We start from the raw sequence: 22,677 nt of genomic DNA on the forward strand, positions 1-22,677 counted from the left end.
CCCGAATATAAAGCTCTAAAGCAATATTTCTTCAGAAGGCAGCCCTGAAACAAATACAATCTAAGTCTTCATGATTCCATTTTGCTCCAGCTCTGCAGATAAATTAATACAGCGATCATAAATGTGAGCCTCTTTAACACAATTCTCTCTCCATTACAGTGCTTTTATTTGCTCCCATAAATAACCTCTCTGGATAAATTCATGGATGTGTCATAACCCATTCAATACAATACACTGTCTCGTATTTCACAGACACCCAGAGATAAAACACCAACTATCTTCTTGCTAAAAGCAGAGGAGAGGAAACGATGTCTGATCTCTGCACTCAAATTATTAACTCAAAATTAAGAAATATGAAACACTGATATAAAGTGCAAAGGCTGAGAAGGACAGTCAGACACATATTGGAAATGACAAATTAAATTAAATGTAAGATAGAAAGCCTTTTCAAATTTCCTCAAAGTAAATAATGGATCAAAGACATTTTGGGGGATTTTTAATAATATTGTGTCTTAGAGAATTAAGTATCTTCCTCCTACATCACTACTAATACATATGAGCCCTCTCCTGTACTCCCTGTTCACCCACGACTGCGTGGCCACGCACACCTCCAACTCAATCATCAAGTTTGCGGACGACACAACAGTGGTAGGCTTGATTACCAACAACGACGAGACGGCCTACAGGGAGGAGGTGAGGGCCCTCGGAGTGTGGTGTCAGGAAAATAACCTCACACTCAACGTCAACAAAACTAAGGAGATGATTGTGGACTTCAGGAAACAGCAGAGGGAACACCCACCTGTCCACATCGATGGAACAGTAGTGGAGAGGGTAGTAAGTTTTAAGTTCCTCGGCATACACATCACAGACAAACTGAATTGGTCCACCCACACAGACAGCATCGTGAAGAAGGCGCAGCAGCGCCTCTTCAACCTCAGGAGGCTGAAGAAATTCGGCTTATCACCAAAAGCACTCACAAACTTCTACAGATGCACAATCGAGAGCATCCTGTCGGGCTGTATCACCGCCTGGTATGGCAACTGCTCCGCCCACAACCGTAAGGCTCTCCAGAGGGTAGTGAGGTCTGCACAACGCATCACGGGGGCAAACTACCTGCCCTCCAGGACACCTACACCACCCGATGTCACAGGAAGGCCATAAAGATCATCAAGGACAACAACCACCCGAGCCACTGCCTGTTCACCCCGCTATCATCCAGAAGGCGAGGTCAGTACAGGTGCATCAAAGCTGGGACCGAGAGACTGAAAAACAGCTTCTATCTCAAGGCCATCAGACTGTTAAACAGCCACCACTAACATTGAGTGGCTGCTGCCAACACACTGACTCAATTCCAGCCACTTTAATAATGGGAATTGATGGGAAATTATGTCAAATATATCACTAGCCACTTTAAACAATGCTACCTAATATAATGTTCCCTACATTATTCATCTTATATGTATACGTATATACTGTACTCTATATCATCTACTGCATCCTTATGTAATACATGTATCACTAGCCACTTTAACTATGCCACGTTGTTTACATACTCATCTCATATGTATATACTGCACTCAATACCATCTACTGTATCTTGCCTATGCCGCTCTGTACCATCACTCATTCATATATCTTTATGTACATATTCTTTATCCGCTTACACTTGTGTCTATAAGGTAGTAGTTTTGGAATTGTTAGCTAGATTACTTGTTGGTTATTACTGCATTGTCGGAACTAGAAGCACAAGCATTTCGCTACACTCGCAATAACATCTGCTAACCATGTGTATGTGACAAATAAAATTTGATTTGATTTGATACAGTATATACTGTAGTTCATATTGTAGAGTAAATATTAAGTTTGAAACAGAACAGTACAAAACAGACTAGATTCAGGCATGCTGTGGCTAAGACATATTCCTGACATAATCCATGAAGTCCCAAAGAAATGTCAAATCAAAACAATATTTGTAAGTCTGGGACATCTAGTGAGTTGTCAGCATCCTGCTGTGTCTCCTGACTCTCTAAAGGGTCAATATTGACCTACACGGCTTTAGCAGAGTTTTGTGAGACTCCATGAACTTCTCAAGGTACTTGGAGTTGTAGAGCCGGTGGTGCTTCAGCACGTCCTCCAGCTCAAAGGCCTTGGACTGGCAAGCGTTCATCTTCCTGAACCGTCTGAAAAGCTTGTTCCCAGACTCATTCCCCTCGCTGCTCCAGACACAGATGGAGCCATTCCTCTCCACGATCTCCGGCAAGTGGGCCAAGGTCTTGTGCAGGTAGTTGGTGATCTTGCCGTCATACCTGTTCTTGAAGAGAATGGCGAACAGCTCTACGAAGTGCTGGGAGTTAAAGTTATACCGGCAGAGCTGGTCTGGGCAGTCCTTGGCCGAGCAGGTGGAGCGCCACACAGGCTCCATCTGGAGGTAAAGAACCATCATCTTCCTCAGGGCATCCTGCCATTCCGCTTTGTGCACCAGCTCACACACCACCTCCACATCTTCATCTTCATCTTCTTCCTCAGTGTGGCCTGCAAGCCGACTGGGGTTGGTGTTGTGGTAGACCTCCCCTATCTCATCCTGGAAGATCTTGTAGAACTCGGTGGCGTTGCCGACATTGCAGTGCAGGGTGGGCTGGGTCTCCATGAAGGGCTTAGCAGAGATACCTTTGACCGGGTCTCACAGCTCCTCAGTGGATTCAGAATAAGGGTTGGTCCTCCAGAGGATGTAGCGCTCCAGGTTTTCGCCATGGCTGCGAGTAATAGAGTAGAGAGTCATATTGTGGGAGGCCTCTGCCTGAGTGGCGTCACACAGCATGCAGTAAGTGGAGCCTGAAGGTTTAGTGAGGAAAACCAGGAGGACCCCCTAACCAGGTCCAGAGACTCATCGATACATGGTATGGGGTATGAGTCCTTCCTGGTTACCTCATTCAGCCGCCTGTAGTCCGCACAGAACCTCAGCTTGCCCCCCTTCTTAGGAACCATGATGACTGGCACCGCCCAGGGGCTGTCTGAGGGCTCGATAAAGTCTGCCCGCTGCATCTCCTACACAGCCTTGTCTGCCGCTGGAGGGGCTGGGGAAAAGTCACACACATATGTGGGTGAGGGGGGCAGCCATGAGTCTCTGCTGCTTTAACTGTTGGAGTAAAGGGTTTGTTGGGTTGAGAAAATGTGACATTAGGGGGAGCCATGGTGACTGCCGGCCCTCCCTGGAAGCTCAGTGTGCCCCCATTTAGGTCCAACTGGCAGCCTGTGCTCCTTAAACAGCGGAGCCTTGCTCCTCCTGAAGATGATGATGGTTGGGAAAGAGAGCCAGGGTTCCGCACACCCCGGTCTATGCGGACCCCGAGCCGTTTCTCTAAGCTCTGGGGGACATGGGGCAATCCCGGCGCATATGGCCTGGCTGGCCACACCCCCAGCAGACACTGGGACCAGGGGCGTGTGTTTCGTGCCTGTAGCGACACAGCACAAATGAGTTCAGTCATTTCAGCCACTCATGCAGGCTTTTCCAACTCTGGGCTGCTCTGCCCACCAGCCCGCATAGTAGGAGAGCGCCTGTATGAACTGGTCCCTTGCTAGCTCGCTCTGCACGGAGGGGGGCATGTGAGCATATGCCTGCCGAAAGAGGCTCTCAATGTCATTAGCTAGCGCCCGTAGTCGCTCTCCAGGCTGCCTGAATCTATAACTTAGTTCGGAGTGGAGTAGCCCGGGCTGTACACACTGTCACTAGTACACACTAGTGGTGTGGGGGCTGTGCTTTGGCAAAGTGGGTGGGGTTATATCCTTCCTGTTTGGCCCTGTCCGGGGGTGTCCTCGGATGGGGCCACAGTGTCTCCTGACCCCTCCTGTCTCAGCCTCCAGTATTTATGCTGCAGTAGTTTATGTGTCGGGGGGCTAGGGTCAGTTTGTTTATCTGGAGTACTTCTCCTGTCCTATTCGGTGTCCTGTGTAAATCTAAGTGTGCGTTCTCTAATTCTCTCCTTCTCTCTTTCTTTCTCTCTCTCGGAGGACCTGAGCCCTAGAACCATGCCCCAGGACTACCTGACATGATGACTCCTTGCTGTCCCCAGTCCACCTGGCCATGCTGCTGCTCCAGTTTCAACTGGCCTGGGCCCTAGGACCATGTCCCAGGACTACCTGACATGAGGACTCCTTGCTGTCCCCAGTCCACCTGGCCATGCTCCTGCTCCAGTTTCAACTGTTCTGCCTTACTATTATTCAACCATGCTGGTCATTTATGAACATTTGAACATCTTGGCCACGTTCTGTTATAATCTCCACCCGGCACAGCCAGAAGAGGACTGGCCACCCCACATATGCTCTCTCTAATTCTCTCTTTCTTTCTCTCTCTCGGAGGACCTGAGCCCTAGGACCGTGCCCCAGGACTACCTGACATGATGGCTCCTTGCTGTCCCCAGTCCACCTGACTGTGCTGCTGCTCCAGTTTCAACTGTTTTGCCTTATTATTATTTGACCATGCTGGTCATTTATGAACATTTGAACATCTTGGTCATGTTCTGTTATAATCTCTACCCGGCACAGCCAGAAGAGGACTGGCCACCCCACATAGCCCGGTTCCTCTCTAGGTTTCTTCCTAGGTTTTGGCCTTTCTAGGGAGTTTTTCCTAGCCACCGTGCTTTTACACCTGCATTGTTTGCTGTTTGGGGTTTTAGGCTGGGTTTCTGTACAGCACTTTGAGATATCAGCTGATGTACGAAGGGCTATATAAATAAATTTGATTTGATTTGATTTGTCCAAAGCGCCTCCTCACTGCTCCCACTAAGGCCTCATAATCACGTCTGTCCTCGGTTCTAATAGAGAGGTGTAGGAGACAGAAAGGGAAAGAGGTAAGAACAGTGGCAGACAGCATGATTCATGATTCAGTTGGACCGAAGGTTATCTTAAGAGCGAGTGAGGTGGCGATGATGGGACTGGCTTCCTCTCTCACATCAAAACATACCTGCAGATGAGTGAACAAATAGATAGAGCGTGAGCATGATTAAGCCTTTTTTTATTCTAACATGTTCAGTCATCTTAAATCGGGAGGTGAAGTGCAAAACTGCCCTTGGATCATTAACTCCTGGATGACTACATCTCTCTCTGTATTTAAATGTAAAGCATCTCTTTAATAATACTTCCTGTTGACCCGACCAAGTGACATCTCACCTATGATCATGCTGTGCCCTTTGTGTCAGCCAGTTCAGATGCGGGAGGGGTTCACCAAAACAGCTGATATAACATAGAGGATTTAGGGAGAAGGGGGAGAGGGATGAAGTGAAGAAGAGAGACTGTTGTGTGTGTGTGGTCTCACCTGGTGTCCACACTATGTGGCTACAGAGTACTTTATGCTGAAAAACAGACATATGAGGACAAACAATAGAAGATAATGTCAATAGAAGATACTGTATGTGACGCAGACACCTATCGGAGTGTACCTGAAACATGTAAATATAGAGGGCTATGTGTCTCACCACTTGGTTATTGCAAGGCTAACCCCCAGGGAGATCATGACTTGGCAGCAACATATAGTCCAGTGAAAATGGCTGTGATTATGTGGTGTAAATCTGAAAATTAGCAGCTGACATCTTAAAAATTCTTAGGGATAGGCCCCGTTTTTTTCAATTGTTGACTAAAATGACATACCCAAATCTAACTGCCTGTAGCTCAGGCCCTGAAGCAGGGATATGCATATTGTTGTTACCATTTGATTGGAAACACTTTGCAGTTTGTGGAAATGTGAATTGAATGTAGGAGATTATAACACAATAGATCTGGTAGAAGAAAATACAATGAAGAAACCAACCTTTTTTGTATTTTTTTCTACCACCATCTTTAAAAGCAACAGAAAAAGGTCTCAAATCTAGCCATCACTCTGGTTGTAATTCTGATGGTGTCCACAAGAGAGCAGCAGTGTATGTGCAAAGTTTCATATTGATAACTTGAAGTATGAGCAAGGTACATTACATTTAGTGTGAAGTCACCCAGGTACATTTGGGCAAATTGTGAATGACACATTTATATTTACATTACCGTAATTGCTGGACTATTAAGCGCACCTGAATATAAACCGCACCCACTGAATTATAAAAAAAAATGTTTTTTTGTACATAAATAAGCCGCACATGTCTATAAGCCGCAGGTGCCTACCGGTACATTGAAACAAATTAACTTTACACAGCCTTTAAACGAAACACTGCTTGTAACAAAAACAAATAGGCTTTAACGAAACACGGCTTGTAACAAAAATTAAAACAGTAGCCTACCAATAAAGTCATTGGTCACTATCTTCCTCCTCCTGTGCACTGAAACCACTGAAGTCATCTCCTTCGGTGTCGGAGTTGAATAGCCTCAGAATTGCTTCATCCGATGTTGGATCGTTTTCATTGTCGCTCTCGTCACTTTAATCCGGAGGCAAATACCCCGCTGAGCTCATGCTGCCCCTTCAACACGCAGCAGTCCAGCCTTTCGAAACCCGTTGATGATAGTGGATTTTTTGACAATGCTCCACTCTGTCAGGACCCACTGGCAGACTTGACCATAAGTTGCTCTTCGCATGCGGCCCGTTTTAGTGAAGGATTTCTCCCCACTTGTCATCCAAGCCTCCCATTGAACACGGAGCGCCACCTTAAATGCATGATTTACACTGATTTCGAGTGGCTGCAAATACTTTGGGCCATCTGCTTTTCTTCCCTCTGAAAGGTTTATTGTCTTTTTGCACTGAGTCAGTTTCTCACGCTGCTGTTTACAGTTTAAGTCTTATAATCGACTCATTAAGGCCATGCAGCAGCTCTATTTACTTTTCCAACAGCCAGATCGATCGCCTTCAACTTGAAAGCTGCATCATATGCATTTCTCCGTGTCTTTGCCATGATGATGGTGACAAAATTACTACCGTAATCAGAATGATGGGAAGTTTGAGCGAGCTCGATTTACGTCACATTATGTGACGGTGCTCAGTTTTTTTGGCGGCATGAATTTTGTGAAAGCGGGAAAAATCCATAAATTAGCCACGTCATTGTATAAACCGCGAGGTTCAAAGTGTGGGAATAAAGTAGCGGCTTATAGTCCGGAAATTACGGTACATTTTTCTGCAAGAATATCGTCAAATAAGCATACTTGGACTTTGATTTAGCTTTTCCAGAATTAGTAGCCATATTGTAAGTGCAACATTTGCAAAACACCCAGTTTTCATAACTCCATATTCTTTAAATTTTTGTCCAAAATGAAAAGGCTTGCTGTCACACAAGGTTAGCAGTGACAGGTCCTCCCGTAACGCTCTGCTCATTGGTTATCTAGCTAGCTTTGTTTGAGCCCGATTAGTGCTTATTTGACAGAGTTACAGTCAATCAAGTGAAGACCGCCAGTGTCATCGTCACGCCATGAAGGCATCGCTCTCTGACCAAATTTGGTGTCATTTACATTTACATTTAAGTCATTTAGCAGACGCTCTTATCCAGAGCGACTTACAAATTGGTGCATTCACCTTATGACATCCAGTAGAACAGTCACTTTACAATAGTGCATCTAAATCTTAAAGGGGGGGGGTGAGAAGGATTACTTATCCTATCCTAGGTATTCCTTAAAGAGGTGGGGTTTCAGGTGTCTCCGGAAGGTGGTGATTGACTGCGCTGTCCTGGCGTCGTGAGGGAGTTTGTTCCACCATTGGGGGGCCAGAGCAGCGAACAGTTTTGACTGGGCTGAGCGGGAACTGTACTTCCTCAGTGGTAGGGAGGCGAGCAGGCCAGAGGTGGATGAACGCAGTGCCCTTGTTTGGGTGTAGGGCCTGATCAGAGCCTGGAGGTACAGAGGTGCCGTTCCCCTCACAGCTCCGTAGGCAAGCACCATGGTCTTGTAGCGGGCTTCAACTGGAAGCCAGTGGAGAGAGCGGAGGAGCGGGGTGACGTGAGAGAACTTGGGAAGGTTGAACACCAGACGGGCTGCGGCGTTCTGGATGAGTTGTAGGGGTTTAATGGCACAGGCAGGGAGCCCAGCCAACAGCGAGTTGCAGTAATCCAGACGGGAGATGACAAGTGCCTGGATTAGGACCTGCACCGCTTCCTGTGTGAGGTAGGGTCGTACTCTGCGGATGTTGTAGAGCATGAACCTACAGGAACGGGCCACCGCCTTGATGTTAGTTGAGAACGACAGGGTGTTGTCCAGGATCACGCCAAGGTTCTTAGCGCTCTGGGAGGAGGACACAATGGAGTTGTCAACCGTGATGGCGAGATCATGGAACGGGCAGTCCTTCCCCGGGAGGAATAGCAGCTCCGTCTTGCCGAGGTTCAGCTTGAGGTGGTGATCCGTCATCCACACTGATATGTCTGCCAGACATGCAGAGATGCGATTTGCCCGGAGCCCTGTTCTGTGAGCTCGCAATGAGTCGTCGAGCCACGGGGCGGGAGGGGAGGACCGAACCGGCCTGGAGGATAGGGGACATAGAGAGTCAAAGGATGCAGAAAGGGAGGAGAGGAGGGTTGAGGAGGCAGAATCAGGAGATAGGTTGGAGAAGGTTTGAGCAGAGGGAAGAGATGATAGGATGGAAGAGGAGAGAGTAGCGGGGGAGAGAGAGCGAAGGTTGGGACGGCGCGATACCATCCGAGTAGGGGCAGTGTGGGAGGTGTTGGATGAGAGCGAGAGGGAAAAGGATACAAGGTAGTGGTCAGAGACTTGGAGGGGAGTTGCAATGAGGTTAGTGGAAGAACAGCATCTAGTAAAGATGAGGTCGAGCATATTGCCTGCCTTGTGAGTAGGGGGGGAAGGTGAGAGGGTGAGGTCAAAAGAGGAGAGGAGTGGAAAGAAGGAGGCAGAGAGGAATGAGTCAAAGGTAGACGTGGGGAGGTTAAAGTCGCCCAGCACTGAGAGGTGAGCCGTCCTCAGGAAAGGAGCTTATCAAGGCATCAAGCTCATTGATGAACTCTCCGAGGGAACCTGGAGGGCGATAAATGATAAGGATGTTAAGCTTGAAAGGGCTGGTAACTGTGACAGCATGGAATTCAAAGGAGGCGATAGACAGATGGGTAAGGGGAGAAAGAGAGAATGACCACTTGGGAGAGATGAGGATCCCGGTGCCACCACCCCGCTGACCAGAAGCTCTCGGGGTGTGCGAGAACACGTGGGCGGACGAAGAGAGAGCAGTAGGAGTAGCAGTGTTGTCTGTGGTGATCCATGTTTCCGTCAGTGCCAAGAAGTCGAGGGACTGGAGGGAGGCATAGGCTGAGATGAACTCTGCCTTGTTGGCCGCAGATCGGCAGTTCCAGAGGCTACCGGAGACCTGGAACTCCACGTGGGTCGTGCGCGCTGGGACCACCAGATTAGGGTGGCCGCGGCCACGCGGTGTGGAGCGTTTGTATGGTCTATGCAGAGAGGAGAGAACAGGGATAGACAGACACATAGTTGACAGGCTACGGAAGAGGCTACGCTAATGCAAAGGAGATTGGAATGACAAGTGGACTACACGTCTCGAATGTTCAGGAAGTTAAGCTTACGTAGCAAGAATCTTATTGACTAAAATGATTAAAATGATACAGTACTGCTGAAGTAGGCTAGCTGGCAGTGGCTGCGTTGTTGACACTACACTAATCAAGTCGTTCCGTTGAGTGTAATAGTTTCTGCAGTGCTGCTATTCGGTGGCTAGCTGGCTAGCTAGCAGTGTTGATTACGTTACGTTGCGTTAAAAGAACGACAATAGCTGGCTAGCTAACCTAGAAAATCGCTCTAGACTACACAATTATCTTTGATACAAAGACGGCTATGTAGCTAGCTATGTAGCTAGCTACGATCAAACAAATCAAACCGTTGTACTGTAATGAAATGAAATGAAAATGTGATACTACCTGTGAATGCGACCGGGTTGTTGAGTCTATTCGGTAGATGTTGGCTAGCTGTTGGCTAGCTGTTGGCTAGCTAGCAGAGTCTCCTACGTTAAGGATGACAAATAGGACGACAAATAGCTGGCTAGCTAACCTCGGTAAATTAAGATAATCACTCTAAGACTACACACTCTAAACTACACAATTATCTTGGATACGAAGACAGCAAAGACAGCTATGTAGCTACTACACTAATCAAGTCGTTCAGTCGAGTGTAATAGTTACTACAGTGCTGCTAATCGGTGGGCGTTTGCTAGCTGGCTAGCTGGCTAGCTGCTGGGCAAATAGCAGTGTAGACTACGTTAGGACGACGAAATACGATAATTATGCAATTATCTTTGATACAAAGACGGCTATGTAGCTAGCTAAGAAGAAATTGCTAAGATTAGACAAATCAAACCGTTGTACTATAATGAAATGTGAGCTGGCTAGCTAACATTGCTAGCTGGCTAGCTGCTGGGCAAATAGCAGTGAAGACTACGTTAGGACGAGGAAATACGATAATTATGCAATTATCTTTGATACAAAGACGGCTATGTAGCTAGCTAAGAAGAAATTGTTAAGATTAGACAAATCAAACCGTTGTACTATAATGAAATGTAGTAATGAAAAAGTTATACTACCTGCGGAGCGAAGTGCCGATGCGACCACTCGCTCCAACCCGGAAGTAGTGACAAGTAGTCCTATAAGATATACTACACTCCTAATGATATAGTGAAGTCTGGTTACGTTCTAGGATCTCTGAGGAATGAATACGAACATAATTTGACTGGTTGAAACAACGTTTAGGGTTAGATTTTCACAAATTCCTTCTTTGCAAATCGAGTGGAAATACAAAATCGATTGTGCATGTTATATGGACCTTTTTAGGATATGAAAAAGGATTTTATCTAGCAAAACGACACTTCATGTTATCCTGGGACCCTTGGGATGATAAATCAGAGCAAGATTTCAGAATGTAAGTACACATTTCACCAGGTGAATTTATCAAACCTATCGTGGTGAAAAAAGTGTTTTGTTGTTAGAAGCTCTCCTCAAACAATAGCATTGTATTTTTTTCAGTAATAGCTACTGTAAATTGTACAGTGCAGTATATTAACAAGAAGTTAAGCTTTCAGCCAATATAAGACACTTCTGTTTCTGTACAGCACTTTGAGATATCAGCTGATGTACGAAGGGCTATATAAATACATTTGATTTGATTTGTACCGACATTTGTTGTTTCTCAAAAATGTGCGATCGTGACACACGGCGCTGCATGATTTACCACTGACCAGTTGACGGGACGCTTATCCCTATTAAGGTTTTTTTAATTAATGCATGTGAGACAGGTTCCATGTACAACAAGACAGGCAGAGATGGAGAAAAAGGACACAGAACAGTTGAATTACCTCTGGTTATGGACACTTTTGCCAGCAATAAAGCTTCCACGGCCTGCTCCTCGGACAGTGAACATCTGGCAATGTCTACATTTTCGACCCCTTGGTCAGCTCACTCTGAAAGTAAAGAAAACAGCTTATTTTTTATAGATAGGAAAACAATAACTGAGATATGACCGTTCAATCTAAAGCAGTAGATGTCATTTTTAGGATACGTCAATACAGCCCAGTGCTGCTTACCTGAGATGACATCTTCATAGGTGTCCGCTTTGACTTCCTTTGTGTCGGAAAAAAGTTTCTTTCAGAACAATTATTTTTGATTGAAAATAAAAAAGGTTTTGCTCTCAATAAAAAAACTCCATAGCATATAACAATTTGCCTGTGAATAACCACACCTTCATACAAACGTGCTACTGTATGCAGAATTCTTGACGCACACCCAAAGATGCTGCCATATCCTGCCAGCACGACCACAAGCAAGCTCCTCAGGAGCAGAATGATGATGCGTGGAAGAGGGAAAGGAATGCGATGGGAACAGTAATTTCTTGCAAGTTGGAGAGGAGGGCTAATAGCTGAACAATAGACAAATCGAATCAAATTGTATTTGTCACAGACACATGGTTAGCAGATGTTAATGCGAGTGTAGCGAAATTCTTGTGCTTCTAGTTCCGACTATGCAGTAATATCTAACAAGTAATCTAACAATTTCACAATAACTACCTTTTACACAGAAGTGTAAAGGAATGAATAAGAATATGTACATATAAATTTATGGATGAACGATGGCCGAACGGCATAGGCAAGATGCTGTAGATGGTATAGAGTGCAGTATATACATATGAGATGAGTAATGTAGGGTATGTAAACATTATATAAAGTGACATTGTTTAAAGAGACTAGTGATACATGTATTAAATACAATTTTTAATTATTAAAGTGGCTGGAGATTTGAGTCAGTATGTTGGCAGCAGCCACTCAATGTTACTGATGGCTGTTTAACAGCAGGTTTCACGCTAATAGTGTTTCAATCGGTGACGTCACTCTGAGACATTGAAGTCGTTGTTCCCCTTGCTCTGCAAGGGCCGTGGCTTTTGTGGAGCGACTTTTGTGGAGCGATGGCCTTGAGATGTTTATCAGTCTCTCTTTTTGGCCTTCCTGTGACAATGGGTGGTGTAGGTGACCTGGAGGGCAGGTAGTTTGTCCCCCTATTCAACCTTTACTAAAGAATAGTCTAATAGCCGAGCTAGGTGTGAAAACTCCCCCTCCTATCACAGACCAGATTTGCCCTAATGACCAAGGGGTAGCTTGCTACTCAATGAAATAAAGTAATGACTTTTCAAATAAGTTGGCTGACAATTTGTTAGCTACGCTGTCTTTACGAACCACACAGCATATCATTACAGCAGTATGTGCCGGTATGTTAGCTATCTACCTAACGTTAGTAGTTATACATCAAATTTGCAAGTATGTTATTCTATAGTTATCTAACTACTCAACATTTACCGACTTGATTATTCTCGTCATTCGTAGCTTACCTAAATTGTATAGTTGTTGTGCTTTCTCAATGGACATTCAGTGCTAAATTCGCTCTGGCTATCTATAGGCCAGAGCCGCCAGTATGCAAGGAGCTGCCAGAGCCGCCAGTCAGCCAGGAGCCGCCAGAGCCGCCAGTCAGACAGGATCCGCCAGAGCCGCCAGTCAGCCAGGATCCGCCAGAGCCAGAGGAAGAGACTAAAGCGGACAAAGACTATGGTGGAGTGGGGTCCACGTCCCGTGCCAGAGCCGTGGACAGACGCCCACCCAGACCCTCCCCTATGGATTTAGGTGTGCGGCCGGGAGTCCGCACCTTTGGGGGGGGTACTGTCACGCCCTGGCCTTAGTTATCTTTGTTTTCTTTATTATTTTTGGTTAGGTCAGGGTGTGACATGGGGGATTTATGTGTTTTGTCTGGTCTAGGGGTTTTGTATGTTTATGGGGTGTTTTCTAGTCTAGGTGTTTATCTAAGTCTATGGTTGCCTAGATTGGTTCTCAATTAGAGGCAGGTGTTTATCGTTGTCTCTGATTGGGAACCATATTTAGGCAGCCATGTTCTTTGGGTATTTTGTGGGTGATTGTCTTCTGTCTTTGTGCCATTGCACCAGATAGGACTGTTTCGGTTTTCACATTTGTTGTTTTGTATTTTGTAGTGTTCTCGTGTATGGACTTTATTAAACATGTTGAACTCTAACCACGCTGCATTTTGGTCCTCCTCTCCTTCAGCGGAAGAAAACCGTCAAAGTCAAAATTCCCCCAAGGCTGAAAAACAACTTAAGAACGTTGGGTATGTTGGAACACTAGCGCGAGTCCATAGGAAATTAATGGAATGGAACGTTAGCAGAGCCTTTTTTGACTGGAGTGATGCTTAGAATTCCATAAAAAATGTTTATTTTTATTTTACCTCTACAATCTGTTCGTTGGTCGAAACTGGGAAAAAACTACTTGTGTAGAAAGTAAACATCCACACCTCGATGGTGTCAATTGTGTTTATGTCTGCGTAATGAAAAAGTAGGGAATAATTAAAACTTCTGACTATTTCTGGTCTAGCGATCGATGACAAATGAGCTCGCTGCCCAGACTTACATAATTACAAAGAGGAGATTCTCTTGATTAAAATGGTACCAGTATAACAGTTTTGCTTCTGTCCCTCTCCTCGCCCCTATATGGGATTGAACCAGTGACCCTCTGCACACATAGACAACAGCCACTCTCAAAGCATTGTTGCTCCACAAAAGACTGCTATCTACATGGATTTCAGAGCACTTTTGTGTACCAGAGCGCAGAATAATTGCTTTACGAATGCTCAACACCTGTTGAATATGGCCGGTGTCAGTAAACGTAAATAAAGCTAAATTAAATTGTTTCCAACAGCACATTCACCAACTCTCTGGTTAACACTAAAACTGCCTTGCCAGCTCTGCTAGGGCAAGTAAAATGGTCAGAGTAGTCTCATTTGTGTCTGGAAGTAGCTAGCCAACTTTAGCTTGGGTGCTTGACTGCCGTTGTAAGGCCAGAATGCTCAAATCAACCCTACTCCTCGGCCCGAACATCCAGTGTGCTCTCTGAGAGCGAAATGGTCTGAATTAGCAAACGGACAATTTTTCTCTGAATGGAAACACCATAATATTAATCGAATTAATTAAGCCAAATTTCCTAAAAATCAATCCCATATACTATGTTATTACAAAAAAAGGTTTTAAATTCTCTGGTAATGTCGATACGGAATACTATCAAATGCTATCAAATGCTCAAAGATGCCCTCTGGTGGTCAAACTAGCAATAACTTGCAGTTACAGAAGAAATGGCTGAGAATTAAATGACGTGCCACAGAATGCTGCAGCAGCACACAGGGTGTGCCGCAGTAAGACGCAACTTTTAAAGGAGGAACCACTGTACCATGGCACATGGAATTTTCCCTGTCTCCATCTCTGTGTGTCTGTTTTCACAGTGCGTGTTCTTCCTGGTTAGTTTGGCAGTCTGCTTCACTCCCAGCTCTCTCTGTATCGCTCAGACATACCTCTGAGTCTAACAGCTGAGCCAGTCTGTGTGTGTGTCAGCGGGGTCCTTACCTTGTTCTTCGGTTTCAGCTGGCGTCAGTTCCCCTGGGGCTTCTCTCCACATGGGGGCACAGGGGAAGCCTTAGAGCCACGGCCTGCACAGTGTGTGTGTATGTGTGTGTTTGTTTCTGTCTCTGGGCCTTGGGCTGATTCTTGCCTTGGTGTGTCTCCCACTATGGATTGTTACTCCACGGGAAGGATACACTCACAGCAGATCAGAAAAAATTATGAGGTTAACCGCAAACACACACAAACACATATCCATAAGCATCAACACACACACACACAAACGCTGAATCTCACAAACTCCTCACCAAGTGGGTATTGCTCTGTGTCACCCCTCTCCCTTTACAACCCTCCATCTGTGAATTCAACACAACCAGGTGGTACTAAAGGAGAGGTTACCAGTGCAGGGTTGTAATGGAGAAAAGTTGAATTGATGCTTCTTCAAGTCAGTGTACTTAACTTTCCAAATGTATCAGTAATGAAATTAAATAAGATCAGAGGGAAGAATGCAAACATAATATTTAGTGTGCAATAACCTTTTTTAATTCATCAGATGAATGCTGATTCCAGTCGTACCAAGCAGACCAAATGTTTTAAATGACAAGATCACTGGAGTGTGGAATTGATCCTTCATTTGATTCTGTTTTGCTTTGGGGGCAATCAAGCAATCCTTTTCATTTTGTCTCCAAAGCACCTCCCTCCCTGTCTCCATTATGACAAAACACTAATTAGAAAGCATTGTTTGATATGCTATCTCCGTGGAGACAGATGGGCAAATACTGTCTGTCTAAGATCCCTCTTGTTTAGTGCCTTGCAACTGGAGCCTCTTGCCTTGCCACTATGCTGGTCATTAAACACACAATAAGCTGGCCCCAGCAGCAACAGTGGAGTCATTCAACCTCTGTTCTCTCCTACTCATCTCTGCCTTCCACACACACTGGAGGAGGGAACACAGACTGTGGTGTTTGTTGTGTAATTTAAACAGTACTGTACAGTGGTGGGGTTTGACTGTTGAGAAGGATGTTAGGTCAAATCTAATCAAATTGTATTTGTCACATGCTTCATAAACAACCGGTGTACACTAACAGTGAAATGCGTACATATGGCCTTTCCAAACAATTCAGAGAGAAAAATGTAGAAAAAATTATAATATAAGGAATAATTACATTTACATTTAAGTCATTTAGCAGACGCTCTTATCCAGAGCGACTTACAAATTGGTGCATTCTCCTTATGACATCCAGTGGAACAACCACTTTACAATAGTGCATCTAAATATTTTAAGGGGGGGGGGGGGTGAGAAGGATTACTTTATCCTATCCTAGGTATTCCTTAAAGAGGTGGGGTTTCAGGTGTCTCCGGAAGGTGGTGATTGACTCCGCTGTCCTGGCGTCGTGAGGGAGTTTGTTCCACCATTGGGGAGCCAGAGCAGCGAACAGTTTTGACTGGGCTGAGCGGGAACTGTACTTCCTCAGTGGTAGGGAGGCGAGCAGGCCAGAGGTGGATGAACGCAGTGCCCTTATTTGGGTGTAGGGCCTGATCAGAGCCTGGAGGTACTGAGGTGCCGTTCCCATCACAGCTCCGTAGGCAAGCACCATGGTCTTGTAGCGGATGCGAGCTTCAACTGGAAGCCAGTAGAGAGAGCGGAGGAGCAACAAGTAAAAAATAACTTGGCTATATATACGGTAACCAGTACTGAGTTGATATGCAAGGGTATGAGGTCATTGAGGTATATATGTACATGTAGGCAGGGGTGAAGTGACTAGGTAACAAGATATATAATAAAGAGTAGCAGCAGTGTATGTTAGCTATCTGGTGAACTATTTAGTAGTTTTGTGGCTTGGTAGTAGAAACTGTTCAGGGTCCTCTTGCTTCCATACTCAGTGCATCAGTACCGCTTGCCATGCGGAAGCAAAGAGAACAGTCTGTGAATTGGGTGGCTGCAATCTTTGATAATTTTTAGGGCCTTCCTCTGACACAGCCTGGTATTGAGGTCCTGGATGGCATTGCCAGGTCACTGACCTCCTCTCTATAGGTGGTCTCATCTTCGTCTGTGATCAGGCCGACCACCGTCGTGTCGTCAACAAACGTAATGACATTGTTGGTGTCGTGCGTGGTCATGCAGTTGTTGGTGAACAGGGAGTACAGGAGGGAACTAAGCACACACCCCTGAGGGGCCCCCTTGTTGAGGGTCAGTGTGTTGTTGCGGATGTGTTGTTGCCTATCCTCACCACCTGGCGGCAGCAAGTCAAGATGTCCAGGATCCAGTTTCAGAAGGTGTTCAGTCCCAGGGTCCTGAACTTAGTGATGAGCTTGAAGGGCACTATGGTGTTGAACATTGAGCTGTAGTCAGTGAACAGCATTCTCACATAGGTGTTCCTCTTGTCCAGGTGGGAGAGGACAGTGTGGAGTGCAATAGCACGGCCCCCTTCCACCGCAGATACTTTGGATTGAGACGCAGCCCATGCAAACAAAATTATATCCCTAGCTTAAATTGACAGATTTTGATGGGGATTGTTTATGTTACTTTGATTGACGCACGGGTCAGTAGACTCTTAAGGAGTCAATGCACTTATTAATGGAGCCGGTGACTGATGTGGCTAACTGTGTTAGTGAAGCTGTAACACAGTGTAACTGTAACTTAGTGATTTAGAGTTTTGTTGCCTCTAGTTGCACAGGTGACATGCATGATAAAAATGTTGAAAAACAGGTTTCAGTTTCCCTGCATTAAAATAACTGGCCACGAGAAGAGGCGCCACTGGATGTAAAACATTTTTGTTTGCTTATAGCCCTATACAGCTCATTGAGTGCAGTCTTAGTGGAATTAGCATAACGCAGTGGACATAAATATCCCTAGAAAATGTTCCTATTCATGAAAATCACAAATTAAATATATTGAGACACAGCTTAGCCTTTTGTTAATCACACTGTCATCTCAGATTTTCAAAATATGCTTTACAGCCAACGCTAGACAAGCATTTGTGTAAGTTTATCATAGCCTAGCATAGCATTATGCCCTGCTAGCAGCAGGCAACATTTTCAAGAAAATAAGAAAAGCAATCAAATTAAATCATTTTTTTAGCCCAAACAACTACCTCTTTCCCTACTGTATTGAATTAATTTATTTATTTTGCTCCTTTGCACCCTATTCTTTTTATTTCTACTTTGCACATTCTTCCACTGCAAATCTACCATTCCAGTGTTTTACTTGCTATGTTGTATTTACTTTGCCACCATGGCCTTTTTTGCCTTTACCTCCCTTATCTCACCTCATTTGCTCACATCGTATATAGACTTGTTTATACTGTATTATTGACTGTATGTTTGTTTTACTCCATGTGTAACTCTGTGTCGTTGTATGTGTCGAACTGCTTTGCTTTATCTTGGCCAGGTCGCAATTGTAAATGACAACTTGTTCTCAACTTGCCTACCTGGTTAAATAAAGGTGAAATAAATAAAAATGTACCTTTGAAGAACTTCGGATGTTTTCACTCACGAGACTCCCAGTTAGATAGAAAATGTTCCTTTTTTCCAAAAATATTATTTTGTAGGCAAATTAGCTCCGTTTGGTCTTCACGTTTGGCTGAGAAATCGACCGGAAAATGCGGTCACCACAACGGCAAACTTTTTTCAAATTAGCTCCATAATATCGACAGAAACATGGCAAACGTTGTTTAGAATCAATCCTCAAGGTGTTTTTCACATATCTATTCGATAATATATCCACCGTGACAATTGGTTTCTCATTAGAAGCGATTGGAATAGTGGCAACCTCTGTACTTTACGCAAGATTTTCTGCGGGAGCCATCATGTGACAACTTGCTCAATGTAGTCCCTTACGGCTATTCTTCAACATAAATGCGTAAAAATACGTCACAATGCTGTAGACACCTTGGGGAATACGTAGAAAGCGTAAGCTCATTCGTAGCCCATTCACAGCCATATAAGGAGTCATTGGCATGCAGCGCTTTCAAAATATGGGGCACTTCCTGATTGGAATTTTATCTGGGTTTCGCCTGTAACATCAGTTCTGTTATACTCACAGACAATATCTTTGCAGTTTTGGAAACGTTAGAGTGTTTTCTATCCAAAGCTGTCAATTATATGCGTAGTCGAGCATCTTGTCGTGACAACATATCCCGTTTAAAACGGGAATGTTTTTTATCCAAAAATGAAATACCGCCCCCAGAGTTTCAAGATGATAATGGAGTGCCAACAGAAGGAGCTCATCAAAGGTAAGGCATGAATTATATTTTTATTTCTGCGTTTTGTGTCGCGCCTGCAGTGTTGAAATATGCTTTTCTCTCTTTGTTTACTGGGGTGCTATCCTCAGATAATAGCATTGCTTGCTTTCGCCGTAAAGCATTTTTTAAAATCCGACAGGTTGGCTGGATACACAACAAGTGTAGCTTTAATTTGGTATATTGAATGTGTGATTTCATCAAAGTTTAAGTTTTATAGTATTTTATTTGAATTTGGCGGTCTGAATTTTCACTGGATGTTGGCCAGGTGGGACTATACTGTCCCACATATCCCAGAGAGGTTAATGCCAGTGGCAGGTCATTGGTAAAAATAGAACAGAGTAGAGGGCCTAGACAGCTGCCCTGTGGTACTCTACACTTTACATGTTTGACATTGGAGAAGCTTCCATTAAAGGGAACCCTTTGAGTTCTATTAGATAGCTCTGAATCCATGATATGGCAGAGGTTGAAAAGCCATAACACACACATTTTTTTCAACAACAGGTTATGGTCAATAATATCAAAGACTGCACTGAAATCTAACATTACAGCTCCCACAATATTATTTTTGTCAATTTATTTCAACCAATCATCAGGAATTTGTGTCAGTGCAGTAGATGTTGAGTTCTCTTCTCTATAAGCATGCTGAAAGTCTGTTGTTAATTTGTTTACACAGAAATAGCATTGCATTTGGTCAAACACCATTTTTTCCAACAGTTTGCTAAGAGCTGGCAGCAAGCTTAAACTGTATGTCTGCAGCAAGCGTATAGATCTGCTGTTAGAACCAGTCAATGCCGCATTACCACTCCAAATTACTTTGGCTTCCCTCCAGGCCTGAGGACAAAGACTTTCCTCTAGGCTCAGATAAAAAAAAATGACAGATAGGAGTGGCTATATAGTCAGCTACCATCCTCAGTAGCTTTCCATCTAAGTGGTCAATGCCAGGAGGTTTGTCATTATTCATCAATAACAACAATTTTTCCAACTCTTTTCCACACTAACTTCACATAACTTGCAATGATTTTCTTACATTATTATTATTTCTTTATTTTCTGGAGGGCAGGTCGTTTGACCCCGGTGATGCGTTCAACACACTGTCTGTGTGGGTGGACCATTTCAGTCTGTCAGTGATGTGTATGCCAAGGAACTTGAAGCTCTCCACCTTCTCCACTGCGGTCCTGTCGGTGCTCCCTCTGCTGTTTCCTGAAGTCCACAATCAGCTCCTTTGTTTTGTTTACGTTGAGTGGGAGGTTTTTTCCTGGCACAACACTCCCAAGGCCCTCACCTCGTCCATGTAGGCTGTCTCTTCATTGATGGTAATCAAGCCTACTACTGTTGTGTCGTCTGCAGACTTGATGATTGAGTTGGAGGCGTGTGTGGCCACGCAGTCATGGGTGAACAGGGAGTACAGGAGGGGGCTGAGAACGCACCCTTGTGGGGCCCCTGTGTTGAGGATCAGTGAAGTAGAGGTGTTGTTTCCTACCTTCACCGCCTGGGGGAGGCCCGTCAGGAGGTCCAGGACGGAGTTGCAAAGGGTGGGGTTCAGACTCAGGGCCCCTAGCTTAATAATGAGCTTGGAGGGTACCATTTTAGTGCCAGCTTCGGTTCGTAAATAGACAACTACAAAAAAAATGATAGGTATGGTCTGCAGCTTATCATGATGTATTCTAACTCAGGCAAACAAACACTTGAGACTTCCTTAACATTAGACATCACTCAGCAGTTGTTGTTAACAAGGCTATGTAATTATAGTTGACTGGCCCACATTTACATTTACGTCATTTAGCAGACGCTCTTATCCAGAGCGACTTCAATGGGTCACACAAAAAGGCAGGGATGGCCTAATCGGAAACTAGAAATAAATTGTGTTTAATGCAGCTTAATAAACTGCATGCTTTCGCTAGTCGTAGTGGGAGGACCACACAACATATCATGTCACTCCAAGTTTACTTTGATATGATGGTTATTATATCAATGTTTGCTTATTAATCCGTTTCTCTCATAATTAATTTTACAGACACAAAAAGTTCCCACCTTGTCTAGCGTATTTTGTTTTGTTGATATTTGGAAAGTTTAACGACACATTTTCTGTTTCCATCAGGCCTGTCGTGAAATGTTTTATCCGACATGTACTTGACTCGCATATAAAGGTTGGATTGAAACCTGGTTCCTGATGCTCAGTCATTTATCAACACTACCTGCCAGAACAGCTTCCTATCCCAAGCACTCATAATGCCCTTATCCGTCTCTTCCACTCTCTTTCCTTATCGCTCTCCGCTGTCTCCCTCTTTTGTCACCCACACCTTGCTAATAGCCATTAATGGAATTATCAGAATGATGGAGATTCATTGCTCGTGCCAACCCTTCCTCCTCCCTCCATCTCTCTCTCTCCCTACCTTTCAGGTAGAGCTCATATAATCACAGGCTGACAGAGGGCATAGGGGAGGTGAGTGATGTCTTCTAGAAGTCTTGTTGGGACTTAGCAGCTGCCCTGCTATGTGACCCTGTGTGATGGGGCTGTATTGGAGTCACCCTGTGGAGAGTTATAGGGCTTAAACACAGAGCTGGAATACACACACTCAACATCACTGCTCTTACAATTTTTCCTCAAAGGTTTTACTCTCGAGTGAGAGTAACGTCAGTGTTCTAACTAATTTGATTAACTCCTACAGTCCCACCGTGACGCTAGCGCGTTTTGGACTTCTAACCTCTTCAAAACATTGTGTGTTTGAGCTACAGACTTCTGAGCTGTACAATTGGATCTGTCTATGTCTTCTGCATCCATTGATGCCAACCAATAACAGGGGCTGAGCTGCAAAGCGGTGTTTGTGACACATGGTCAGATCCCGAAGTGGCTCAGGATGGGTCTTTTTACAAAAAGTCTGATTGGTTTGAGCTCCCTATTAAAAGCTGACTCTCAAGAACATGTACATGTAAAATGTTTTGCTCTATGATGTTCACAAGCTACACAAGAGTGATTAGAATGTAAGGGATTCTACATATATCATAATAAATCCCAGGACATAGTGTCTACAGTATGTAATAATCTCACATACAGTGCCTCTCACATTTTGTTGTTTTACAGTGTCATTAAAATGTATTTTATTTGTAAAAAATTGTCAACGATCTACTCAAAATACTTTAATATCAAAGTGGAAGAAAATTCTAACATAAAAACATATATTTAAAAAAATGATGTAAGTATTCAACCCTCCGAGTCTCTAAAAGCTTTCCACACCTGGATTGTGCAACATCTGCCCATTATTATTTTCTAAATTCCTCCAGCTCTGTCAAATTTGGTTGTTGATCATTGCTAGACAACCATTTTCAGGTCTTGACATACATTTTCAAGCTAATTTAAGTCGGCCACCCAGGAACGTTCATGGCCTTGTTGGTAAGCATCTCCAGTGTAGATTTGGCCTTGTGTTTTAGGTTACTGTCCTGCTGAAAGGTGAGTTCATCTCCCAGTGTCTGGTGGAAAGCAGACTGAACCAGGTGTCCTCTAGTATTTTGCCTGTAATTAGCTCCATTCCATGTATTCTTTCATCCTGAAAATCTCCCCAGTCCTTAACAATTACAAACATACCAA

At 44.4% G+C, this 22,677-nt stretch overlaps 1 pseudogene; it reads right to left on the minus strand.

Annotated features, from left to right (window-relative positions):
• Window positions 1–1,958: 1,958 nt before the first annotated feature.
• On the minus strand, window positions 1,959–16,968 carry LOC123990195 (annotated as a pseudogene).
• Between the last annotated feature and the right edge of the window lie 5,709 nt (window positions 16,969–22,677).

The sequence above is a fragment of the Oncorhynchus gorbuscha genome, linkage group LG02 (genome assembly GCF_021184085.1).
Source record: "Oncorhynchus gorbuscha isolate QuinsamMale2020 ecotype Even-year linkage group LG02, OgorEven_v1.0, whole genome shotgun sequence".
In the NCBI taxonomy this organism is placed as follows: domain Eukaryota; kingdom Metazoa; phylum Chordata; class Actinopteri; order Salmoniformes; family Salmonidae; genus Oncorhynchus; species Oncorhynchus gorbuscha.